The following is an 11,982-nucleotide window of genomic DNA, read 5'->3' on the forward strand; positions in this document are numbered from 1 at the left end:
TAGTTCAGTACCTTCTCACTGGTTACGTGATCTTCGATTTTCTTCTGTAGTAGCACATTTCAGAAGTATCCGTTCTCATTTTGTTTGAACTTATTATCATCCTGGTTTCGCTTCTACACAAGAGTAATACTTCCCGAAACGATTTCCTAACACTTGAATATATATTCGGTATTGACCAGTTACCGCTCTTCACACATGCTTTTCTTGCACATTGACATCTACGTTTTTATATATTCTTTGCTTCGGCCGCCATCAGTTGTTTCGCTGGCCAAAGGACAAAAAGGACATACTACTTTTAGTGTTTCATTTTTTTACCCCATTGCATCAGAATCGCCTGATCTGTTTGACCACATTCCATTGCCTCTCCTTTGCAACAGGTGATGTTCATCTTAAGCCTCCTTTCAAAAAATTCAGCTGCTCTTCCTAGTCCTCCGCTGTCTCTAACAAAATTGAAATATCGCTGGCAAACCTCAAACATTTCTTTTCCTTATCTCTGAACTTTAATGCAGTGTCCAAATTTTTCTTTGCATTACGTTACTGCTTGCTCAGTGTACAGATTGAGTAACTCCAGGAGATCGTTACAACCGTGCCTTACGCACACCTCAACCACTGGTTCCCTATCATGCTGTTGGACACCTATTACTGACGTCTGGTTTCTATACAACTTGTATATAAGCTTCGTTCCCTGTATAATACAGCTGCTACATTCAGAATTCCGAAGAGTAGGCCGGCCGGAGTGGCCGAGCGGTTCTAGGCGCTTCAGTCTGGAGCCGCGCGACCGCTACGATCGCAGGTTCCCATCCTGCCTCGGACATGGATGTGTGTGGTGTCCTGAGGTTAGTTAGGTTTAAGTAGTTCTAAGTTCTAGGGGACTGATGACCTCAGCTGTTAAGTCCCATAGTGCTCAGAGCCATTTGAACCATTTTTGAACCGAAGAGTAGATTCCAGTCATCATTGTCAAGAGCTTTGTCTAAGTCTACAAGTGCTACAGACGCAGACTTACCATTCCTTAGCCCGTTTTCTGAGATAAGCTGTTGGGTCATCATTGCCATCGCTATTCCGGTGCTCCTACACTTCTCCGGAACTCACACTCATCATACCTGAGGTCGGCCTCCACCACTCGTATGTAAATAATTCATGTCAATATTTTGAAACCATGACTTCTGAAACTGATGGTTCCGTAATGTGCTTACCAGTCTGCATTTGCTTTTTTTGTAATTAGAGTTAATACATTCTTCCGGAAATCTGGAGGTACTTCGCGTGTCTCATACATCATGCACAGGTGGACGAGTTTATTAGTACGTATGAGGGAACGTCGTATACTCCAGGGGCTTTGTTTCGTGTTAGGTCTTTCAGAACTCTGTCAAATTCTTCCCAATCATACCTCCCATATCATCTGCGTCTAGTTCCTCTCTTTTTCTGTGATATTACAATCAAGATACTTTCGCTTGTATAGCCGCTCTACACACTTTTTCAACCTTTCAGCTTTCCCTTCTTTGTTTAGTACCGGCATTCCATCTGAACTCTTGACATTCATACTCCTACTACTCTTATTTTCCAAAAATCTCTTTAATTTTGCTACCGGTGGTAACTATCTTTCCTGTAGTTACACACGCCTCAGCCGAATTGTATTTGCCCTTTAGCGTTTTCTGCTTTCCCATTTTGCACTTTTTGCGAATATCCTTTATCAATTTAATTCAGTGCCTCGTGTGATATCCAAGGATATCTGCGAGGCGCTGTCTTTTTATCTATTTGATTCTCTGGTACCTTCACTGTTTCACCTTTCAAAGCTACCCATTCGGTTTCCACTATACTTGCTTCCCCAATTTCGGTTAATCGTTTCCTAATGCTCCCTTTGAAACTCTGAATAACCTATTGTTCTGTCAACTCATCCAAGTCCCAAAACATATATTTCTTACCCTTCTGGTATTTCATCAGTTTTTATCTACAGTCTACAGCCTATAAATTACAGTCACATTTCACATCTGCTCCTTGGAATATCTTACAATGTAGGATCTACTTCCTAAATCTCTGTCTTACCAGTCCAGGTCTCTTCTACGTATACACCCATCTTTCATGTTTCTTAAACAAGGTGCTAGCAATGAATAAATTACACAGTATGCCAAAATCTACCAGGTGGTTTCCTCTTTTGCTCGCTGTCCTTAGCTCATTCTACTACTACTTCTCCTTCTCTTCCATGTCCTACTGTTGTATTCCAATTCTCCATTACAATTAAATTTTCGTTTTCCCTACTACCTGCATAATTTCTTTTTATCTCATAATACATACATTGAATCATCTGTGGAGGTATGTGGCTCACAAACTTAGAAGGTGTTCGGCCTTGTGATAATGCGTTCACTATGTTGTTGATTGTAGCTTACTTGCGTTCTTATTCCCTTATGTAGTATTAGGCCTATTCCTGCGATACCCCCATTTTTTATTCTATTTAAAACCCTGTACTCATCTGACCAGAAATTCTATCCATCCTGCAAGCAGAGTCACTATTTCGTTGTATATCTAACTTCAACTCATCCATTTCCCACCAGGTACCACCAGCCTCATAAAACCCTTCACATAAGTGCTATGGTCCTTAATTTTGCTGCGATTACAAACAACGTATGGCCCTGCAGGTTCCTTTGGGACAGTGTGGCGTTTCAGTTTCTCATTTCACTCATTATACCTGAAAGAAGATCAATTCAGAAAAACTTTTTCTTTCAGTCTTTCACAATGACCAACAGTCAGGAGTATTGTGGAAACCTCATCTCCCCTAATTATTCATCTGGGCCATTTGGTTTTATTCTGCCGACATTTGAGCGTAAATAAAACATATCTCACTTCCAACAGCAGCGCTCGTCCATAGACTATTATGTAGACATAACAAAAGAAATTTTAACAGATACAGATAAATTCGACAACGGATTACAGTAGTGAACTAGGAACAATAATAAAATCTTCCTACACATTTCTGCTTTTATCTCTAATGACTCGATGTTGTGTCTTTTGAACATATAAATATATTCAGAGTTCAAGTCCTGAATCGACAGTGTATGTATTTACTTCGTACAGTAAAAGCAGAGAAAGGATCAGCCAGGTTTATTGCTTATAAAATATTAATAATCAATTAAAAATATGTAGTTGCTGAAGGTGAGTTTTATTTCAAATACTCTTCTCTAAACCCTGAAAAAGCATAATATAATCAACTCCTTTTTCACAATCAACTTTCTTACGATCAATACTGTAGTAGGTGGTTCTACTGTTAAAAAGTGAAACAAGTTTGGCCTGACTACCATGAGTTGTTCCAGCTGTTACCAATAGTGGGTAAAAGCTTTCAAAGCTCCATTTATGAACCGCGCTTTGTTTACTGCACAAAAGATTAATTAATTTCCACAGCTATGATGTCACAGTATTCTTAACTATTTGCGAAATACGTTAGAAACGCGAAAAGTGTGATTTTATCTTTATTATCTGGGACATATTTGAGGTTAAGTAGAACAAAAGACGTTCTAAGAATAAAATGAATTACTTTATTTCATCTGGCCAACGGCTTTGCCGCAGATGTAACACCGGTTCCCGTCAGATCACCGAAGTTAAGCGCAGTCTGGCTGGGCTAGCACTTGGATGGGTGACCATCCGGTGAGCCGAGTGCTGTTGGTAAGCGGGGTGCACTCAGCCCTTGTGAGGCAAACTGAGGAGCTACTTGATTGAGAAGTAGCGGCTCCGGTCTCGGAAACTGACATACGGTCGGGAGAGTGGTGTGCTGACCACATGCCCCTCCATATCCGCATCCAGTGACGCCTATGGGCTGAGGATGACACGGCGGCCGGTAGATACCGTTGAGCCTTCATTGGCTGTTCGGGAGGGGTTTTAGAGTTGTTTACTTAATCTCATCTATGATGTCACAGTGTTCAAAAAGGAATCTGGAAATGTAATGTTTACTTAACAACAGTATGTAAAAATGTAAAGTTTATTCAACCTGTCGAAAATCTGACGATCATGTGGATTATCGCTTCAGAGCAGAAAGCATCGTCCTCGGTGTAGACAGACGTTGCGCCGATTTCAGGTCGTTAGAGAGTTGGTCAGCAGCTCGAAGACTATTTAAAACTTGTATGCTCGATATATTGCCCACCCATGTGGGAAATTCCATGTATCGTCAGTCGAAATAATGACCCCACATATAAACTTCAAAGTTTTCTCGTTCTTTGTGCCAGTTATCGTTTCCTTTTCTAGAGTATAAAGGTAATGGTTCAGTGTTCTAATTTGTGTTTGGAAGACGTGTAGCCTGAGTTTCTCTTCGTCTACTTTCTGGTGCTCATGATTTCTTTGCACTGCTGTAACATCGATACTTAATAAGAGCAACTTTTATTTAGTGTTACATTAATGTCCGCGTAAACCACCAAAAGGCGCACATTACATGATTTCCTCATTTAGTTACACTCATCAGGCACGATATTTCTTACACATTCTCTGCCCTGGTTTCAACACATTAGAAGTTTAAAGTACTGCTCGTCAACACAAAGTAGTACCTATTAAACAGTTTCAAGCTAAAACAATTTAAAGCACGAGTCATTAATATTATCCCTTAATTTTCTTTAGTTTAATTACTATCTCCATATACAATGGTGAATGGAGGTTACACGTAATGTCTGTTATTTAGTAGAAGAAAGTATTTTGGAAGTTTATACGTACAGGTATACATGTGGATACAAAGGGGACGATTTAGGTACTAAAATAAATAAAGATGACAAAATATTTTATAGAGAAAAGTTACTTTATTTACGGGACTGGTGTGCAAACATTGGTGAAACGGTGTATAATTAAATAGGCGACGTCTGAGGTGACGCATCTGTAACTAGCAGTTCTGGATGACAGCAGGAGAGGCGATGTAGGCTACAGAGGCGGGGAGAGGTAAGCTGCAGCAGGCTGGCATAGGCTACAGTAGGGGTGGCGAAGGCGGCCTTGACAACAGCGGGGGCGGCGTAGCCCACGGGGCCGGCGGCTGCCGCTGTGACAGCAGGCGAACCCAGGAGGCCGGGGGCGGCGGTGGCCACTGCGAAGACCATCTGTGGCGTCAAAGAATATGTGTGTCAGAGATACTCTTCACTGCTCATAACCAACGATTAAATGTTGACATAACAACGGCGTTGTGTTGCAGTGCTCTTGTTTTACACTCCTGGAAATGGAAAAAAGAACACATTGACACCGGTGTGTCAGACCCACCATACTTGCTCCGGACACTGCGAGAGGGCTGTACAAGCAATGATCACACGCACGGCACAGCGGACACACCAGGAACCGCGGTGTTGGCCGTCGAATGGCGCTAGCTGCGCAGCATTTGTGCACCGCCGCCGTCAGTGTCAGCCAGTTTGCCGTGGCATACGGAGCTCCATCGCAGTCTTTAACACTGGTAGCATGCCGCGACAGCGTGGCCGTGAACCGTATGTGCAGTTGACGGACTTTGAGCGAGGGCGTATAGTGGGCATGCGGGAGGCCGGGTGGACGTACCGCCGAATTGCTCAACACGTGGGGCGTGAGGTCTCCACAGTACATCGATGTTGTCGCCAGTGGTCGGCGGAAGGTGCACGTGCCCGTCGACCTGGGACCGGACCGCAGCGACGCACGGATGCACGCCAAGACCGTAGGATCCTACGCAGTGCCGTAGGGGACCGCACCGCCACTTCCCAGCAAATTAGGGACACTGTTGCTCCTGGGGTATCGGCGAGGACCATTCGCAACCGTCTCCATGAAGCTGGGCTACGGTCCCGCACACCGTTAGGCCGTCTTCCGCTCACGCCCCAACATCGTGCAGCCCGCCTCCAGTGGTGTCGCGACAGGCGTGAATGGAGGGACGAATGGAGACGTGTCGTCTTCAGCGATGAGAGTCGCTTCTGCCTTGGTGCCAATGATGGTCGTATGCGTGTTTGGCGCCGTGCAGGTGAGCGCCACAATCAGGACTGCATACGACCGAGGCACACAGGGCCAACACCCGGCATCGTGGTGTGGGGAGCGATCTCCTACACTGGCCGTACACCACTGGTGATCGTCGAGGGGACACTGAATAGCGCACGGTACATCCAAACCGTCATCGAACCCATCGTTCTACCATTCCTAGACCGGCAAGAGAACTTGCTGTTCCAACAGGACAATGCACGTCCGCATGTATCCCGTGCCACCCAACGTGCTCTAGAAGGTGTAAGTCAACTACCCTGGCCAGCAAGATCCCCGGATCTGTCCCCCATTGAGCATGTTTGGGACTGGATGAAGCGTCGTCTCACGCGGTCTGCACGTCCAGCACGAACGCTGGTCCAACTGAGGCGCCAGGTGGAAATGGCATGGCAAGCCGTTCCACAGGACTACATCCAGCATCTCTACGATCGTCTCCATGGGAGAATAGCAGCCTGCATTGCTGCGAAAGGTGGATATACACTGTACTAGTGCCGAAATTGTGCATGCTCTGTTGCCTGTGTCTATGTGCCTGTGGTTCTGTCAGTGTGATCATGTGATGTATCTGACCCCAGGAATGTGCCAATAAAGTTTCCCCTTCCTGGGACAATGAATTCACGGTGTTCTTATTTCAATTTCCAGGAGTGTATTTTGCTCTGAACAGAGTGTCTTGAATTCGGCACTGGCAAAGCGTGGCTCGCGAGACATCATCCGACCCTGAGCGGTTCCCCTCCAACTCCACTCTGGCATTGCCGCCATAGCCTTCCGGGAAACTACTGTTCATTTCTTTATTAGCTGTCTCTTAAACTTCGAAGAGCATCACACTCCCGCTAGTCTCGTTTGCTCTAGGTGTTTTGTTCAAATTAACTCTCCTTAATATTGCTCTTTGATTAACGTTGTCATTTACTATTGCGTCTATCATCGTGGTTTTGATTCTGGTTATTCTGTGGCCATTTTTGTACTGCGGTTCTTAAAAATCCCGAAATGAAAGAATACCGTTCAGTATGTAAAACATCCTTGGGTCAGAACACAAATCTACTAACCTTGGTTGATACATCTCTTCCCTCCACGAAGCCACCCATAGAATTAACTCTCGTGACGATCGAGGCTCTTTTGTCGGTAAGATAGAAAAAAAGGTGTATAAGAAATGTATGAAACATCAAATCCTAAAGAAAAGAGCTGTGTCTAGGGAGGATGCATACTCGGTTCACTAGACGAACAAACAAATAACTAGTGTTAACGAGTTTTATTGCAGTAAGACGAGTACAACACTTAACTTCGTGAGACGTGTCGCAAGCAAAGGGCGACATACAAAATGTTCAGTCTTCTTCAAAATACACCGCACAAGTCTGTGCTACATAGAGATTCCTAACGAAGTCGCTAAAGTTTAAGCTGCTATCAAAGTGGCTTTCACTGACGCTGCTATCCAAGTGGACCGCACAATTCGGGCGCGGCCCTTATGTCCTCTTCCCATAGGGGCCACAGCTGTCGCGTTGTCGTCCTTGAAGGAAGGTCGGTCAGCGTGCGATTGGCTGACTTCTTCTCACAGCCTTCTCTTCCCTGTCGTTCCCGACTGGCGTGCCGGTGCTTGACTTTAGCCCGTAACAAAAAGGGTTTAAATTGGTCCATACCTCGTATGCTTGAAATGAAAGCGCAAAAAAGCGACTGTTTACTGGTGAAAGAATCTGCAATAGAATTGGTAAAATTTCTGTCATGCGTTTATGGGTACTAATGGATTCTGGTGTAAACTCACGTTGCTTGATTTATAATTAAACAAGAAAAAATTGTGTTATTTCCCAAGTTACTGTGAAATGAGACAAGATTACTTGGAAGTAAGCTTTCCAAGATTTTCTTCCGTTAATGATGAAGTCAGAAATGTGCTTCACAGTAATATTAAATAATTTGAACGTGTAAAGCCGGATATCATTTTGTTTAATAATCCAATAATTACTAGTCTTACAAGTGCTCGAAATGATCTCCAAGAAGAAGTCTGAAACATAAAAATGATCTAATCATGTTATTCAGAACATAAAACAGATGCCTACACTTTTTAATTACACAACAGGATCACAAACGCGCTCAAAAAATCACAGATTTCACTCCTAAAGTGAAATCTTTTCTTATCAACATTCAATTGTGACAGTACAGTTCATGAGCCGTCAGTCGTGCTTGGGTAAGTCAGTTGTAGAATATTTGCCCGCGAAAGGCAAAGACCCCAGTCCGAGTATCGGTCCGGCACAAAATTTTAACCGGTCTCAAAATAGCACCTGTGAGGCTATTGGTTTTGGACGATAACTTCCTGATATGAAAAGGCCTGCCCAGAGTTCTAGTATGAACCCAGCGGAACGTTTTTGGAATGATTTAGAATGTCGACCTCACTCCAGACTCCAGCATTCAACATAACTACCATCTCTGGTTTCGACTCTTGAGGAAGATAGGGCTTCCATTCGTCCACAGACTTTCAAACATCATATTGAAAGCATTCCCAGCAGTTCAAACTGCCACAGAGACGAATGGTGAAAACCTCACGCATTAATGTACAATAAGAGGGGCCCAGATACTGTTGATGAGATAGTGTACGTGTCATGATGTCACATTAGGTTCAGCTATCGAATCTCAAAACTGTATTGTGCCAACGGCCTTTGGCAATGTGTGAAAGTTGTGCCAACTACCAAATCGCAAATACCCACATTATTCTCTGTTATAGTTAGGCAACAAACAAAACTGTAGCACAACACTTCATGAGAGCTATATTAAGTTTTGCAATCGCATGTAACAGTTGCAACTGCCTTGCCGCATTGGATACACCGGTTCCCGTCAGATCACCGAAGTTAAGCGCTGTCGGGCGTGGCCAGCACTTGGATGGGTGACCATCCTGGCCACGATGCGCTGTTGCCGTTTTTCGGGGTGCACTCAGCATCGTGATGCCAATTGAGGAGCTACTCGACCGAATGGTAGCGGTCCCGGTCAAGGAAAACCATCACAACGTCCGGGAGAGCAGTGTGCTGACACCACGCCCCTCCTATCTGCATCCTCAGCAGATAATGACACGGCAGTCGGATGGTCCCGATGGGCTACTTGTGGCCTGAAGACTGAGTGCATGCAATAGTAGGAATGAAAATATAAATAAAACACAGATACTTAAAAAATAGTAGTATAAACCATCACATGTATAAGTAAACCTTTATTGGCTACTGTTTCGATCACTCAGTCCGTCATCATTGGAAGACTATGAACAGGAGAGCGAAAAATAGGATGTACTCATTACGTCCACCAAATAAGATTCACACAAATGTCAAAGATAAATACAGAAGTACTTACAAAAGCAAATACTTTAGATGGAAAATCAATTCATCTTTCATCTACATTTTTCGGAAGTCCTCAACCTTACAACGATGCTACACCCCCGACCATTATGTACATTGACGTTAAATAGCAACAGATTGCTGTTAAAATACGATATGATCAAATTTAAAGGAACTATTATGAAAGCTGATCCCAGTTGACCGAGAAACAACACAGATCACATATTTAGTAAGGACTGCAAAGAACTCAGTTCAAAATAGTCCTGCCATTTTCAATGTCGGTTGACAATGAAGATAGAACACAGATCACATATTTAGTACGGACTACGAAGAATACAGTTCAAAATAGTCCTGCCATTTTCAATGTCGGTTGCTAGTGAAGGTATACTCTATCATCTGCCAAAAGAATAGAAGCAATAAAGTATATGTTAGAAAACATCGTGTTCATATTGTGAGTTGTGTTGTCAACCTTACTGAGTCTAGTAACGTATATGAAAATAATATATGTCTTTGCTCAGGAAGTGTTTTATACAAGTAATGAAACATGTGAAATGAACCCAGTCTAAGGTGAATCCTGAATTGTCTACATAAATCTTAATAGCCTAACATATACATCGTGAAAATACATTGTTTATCTACAAGTTCTAAGTACATGGTTAAGTCGGAAATTAAGAAAATGCTCTCCTAATCTAGGCCCATGTTGGGCATGGTTTTTAATGTTAATGTTTAATGCCTGGGGCTTAAATTTTAAAATCACTAATTTGCAGTTGAAGTCTGTTATGTGTAACGACATAATCTGATAGTCCTCATATAAGGTCTGCACTGTGACTCTTATAACGTATTGTTACCCACTGAGGTAGATGAATCTCTGACATTTACAGTTTGTTTGTCGAGTCTCTTGCCTCCTGAGATTTAAATCCTTAACCATCAATGAACAAGGGACTAGCCTCTACTATTCTTATGAATATTTTATAACGTCTCGACGTGTACCGTCACAAAGGTCTATATTGTGTTCCCATTTACGAAGTATATGGTGTTTTATATTGCTACAGGTGGTATATATTGTTAATGAGTGCATGTGAACAGTTTTTATCCACTGTTGATACTTGATATGAATTATTCTTACATCTAAAGCTAGATTATTTTTCGATGTTACTTACTTCTGCCCATGGTCTAGGTTTTAGGTTTACTATTGTATACTCATATTCCTTGTCAAACTATACAACATTATAATAGTGTCATCATATGCCAATATTACGTTTCTCCCATGATAACACAAATATACTTAAACTTATCTGACGTATCCCTGATATATAAATTTTATATGGGTCCACAGTCCTGGATTCTATATCACATACACCTGAAACAGCAAGTCTATAGTGCACACAATGGTCTGTGACTCTGTGGTGGCACTAGTTGCCGATGACACAATTTCCACTGCCATTGTGGGTCGCAGCTGCATGGTGAGTGCTTGCCAAGCATTGGGGTCAGAGAGGTGCATGACATTCCTACCCTGCTGCCACAAGTATAACATAAACATATAACATAAATAATAGTAACATAAATAATATTAATAACAAATAAAAGTACTTTCTGAATATATGAACTGGTACTTTAATATGTAACTTCTTGTTTAGTGAGATTCTTGGAATAACGTATAGTCTCTCATTAACCAAATGTTGTTACCAGTAGCTTACACAAATAATGTTTGGTGAACAAGCCCAACTGATCTCCTGTTATTATATTCCCCATTTGGATTACAGACGACATGAAATAAATATTTCGTAATATTTCCAGCTAAACAAACGTAAATGACTCTTTCGCTTGGAAACCAGAACTGTGCAGCAGGCATCTCAGAAGACTGCCTGTGAGGTGTGACATGGGTAAGGGTAAAGTAGTCCTTCCCATCAGTCCCTTCTGTTCCCAAGCCTGCCGATAGCCTGTGTTAGTGGCCGTCCGAAATACGCTCCTGGAAATTGAAATAAGAAAACCATGAATTCATTGTCCCAGGGGTCAGATACATCACATGATCACACTGACAGAACCACAGACACATAGACACAGGCAACAGAGCATGCACAATGTCGGCACTAGTACAGTGTATATCCACCTTTCGCAGCAATGCAGGGTGCTATTCGCCCATGGAGACGATCGTAGAGATGCTGGATGTAGTCCTGTGGAACGGCTTGCCATGCCATTTCCACCTGGCGCCTCAGTTGGACCAGCGTTCGTGCTGGACGTGCAGACCGCGTGAGACGACGCTTCATCCAGTCCCAAACATGCTCAATGGGGGACAGATCCGGAGATCTTGCTGGCCAGGGTAGTTGACTTACACCTTCTAGAGCACGTTGGGTGGCACGGGATACATGCGGACGTGCATTGTCCTGTTGGAACAGCAAGTTCCCTTGCCGGTCTAGGAATGGTAGAACGATGGGTTCGATGACGGTTTGGATGTACCGTGCACTATTCAGTGTCCCCTCGACGATCACCAGTGGTGTACGCCCAGTGTAGGAGATCGCTCCCCACACCATGATGCCGGGTGTTGGCCCTGTGTGCCTCGGTCGTATGCAGTCCTGATTGTGGCGCTCACCTGCACGGCGCCAAACACGCATACGACCATCATTGGCACCAAGGCAGAAGCGACTCTCATCGCTGAAGACGACACGTCTCCATTCATCCCTCCAATTACGCCTGTCGCGACACCACTGGAGGCGGGCTGCACGATGTTGGGGCGTGA

The 11,982-nt window shown here is 43.5% G+C and overlaps 1 pseudogene; it reads left to right on the top strand.

Annotated features, from left to right (window-relative positions):
- Positions 1-3,536: 3,536 nt before the first annotated feature.
- Positions 3,537-3,654, top strand: LOC126098509 (5S ribosomal RNA; annotated as a pseudogene).
- The last annotated feature ends 8,328 nt before the right edge of the window (positions 3,655-11,982 follow it).

This window comes from Schistocerca cancellata, chromosome 1 (genome assembly GCF_023864275.1).
Source record: "Schistocerca cancellata isolate TAMUIC-IGC-003103 chromosome 1, iqSchCanc2.1, whole genome shotgun sequence".
Classification (NCBI taxonomy): Eukaryota; Metazoa; Arthropoda; class Insecta; order Orthoptera; family Acrididae; genus Schistocerca; species Schistocerca cancellata.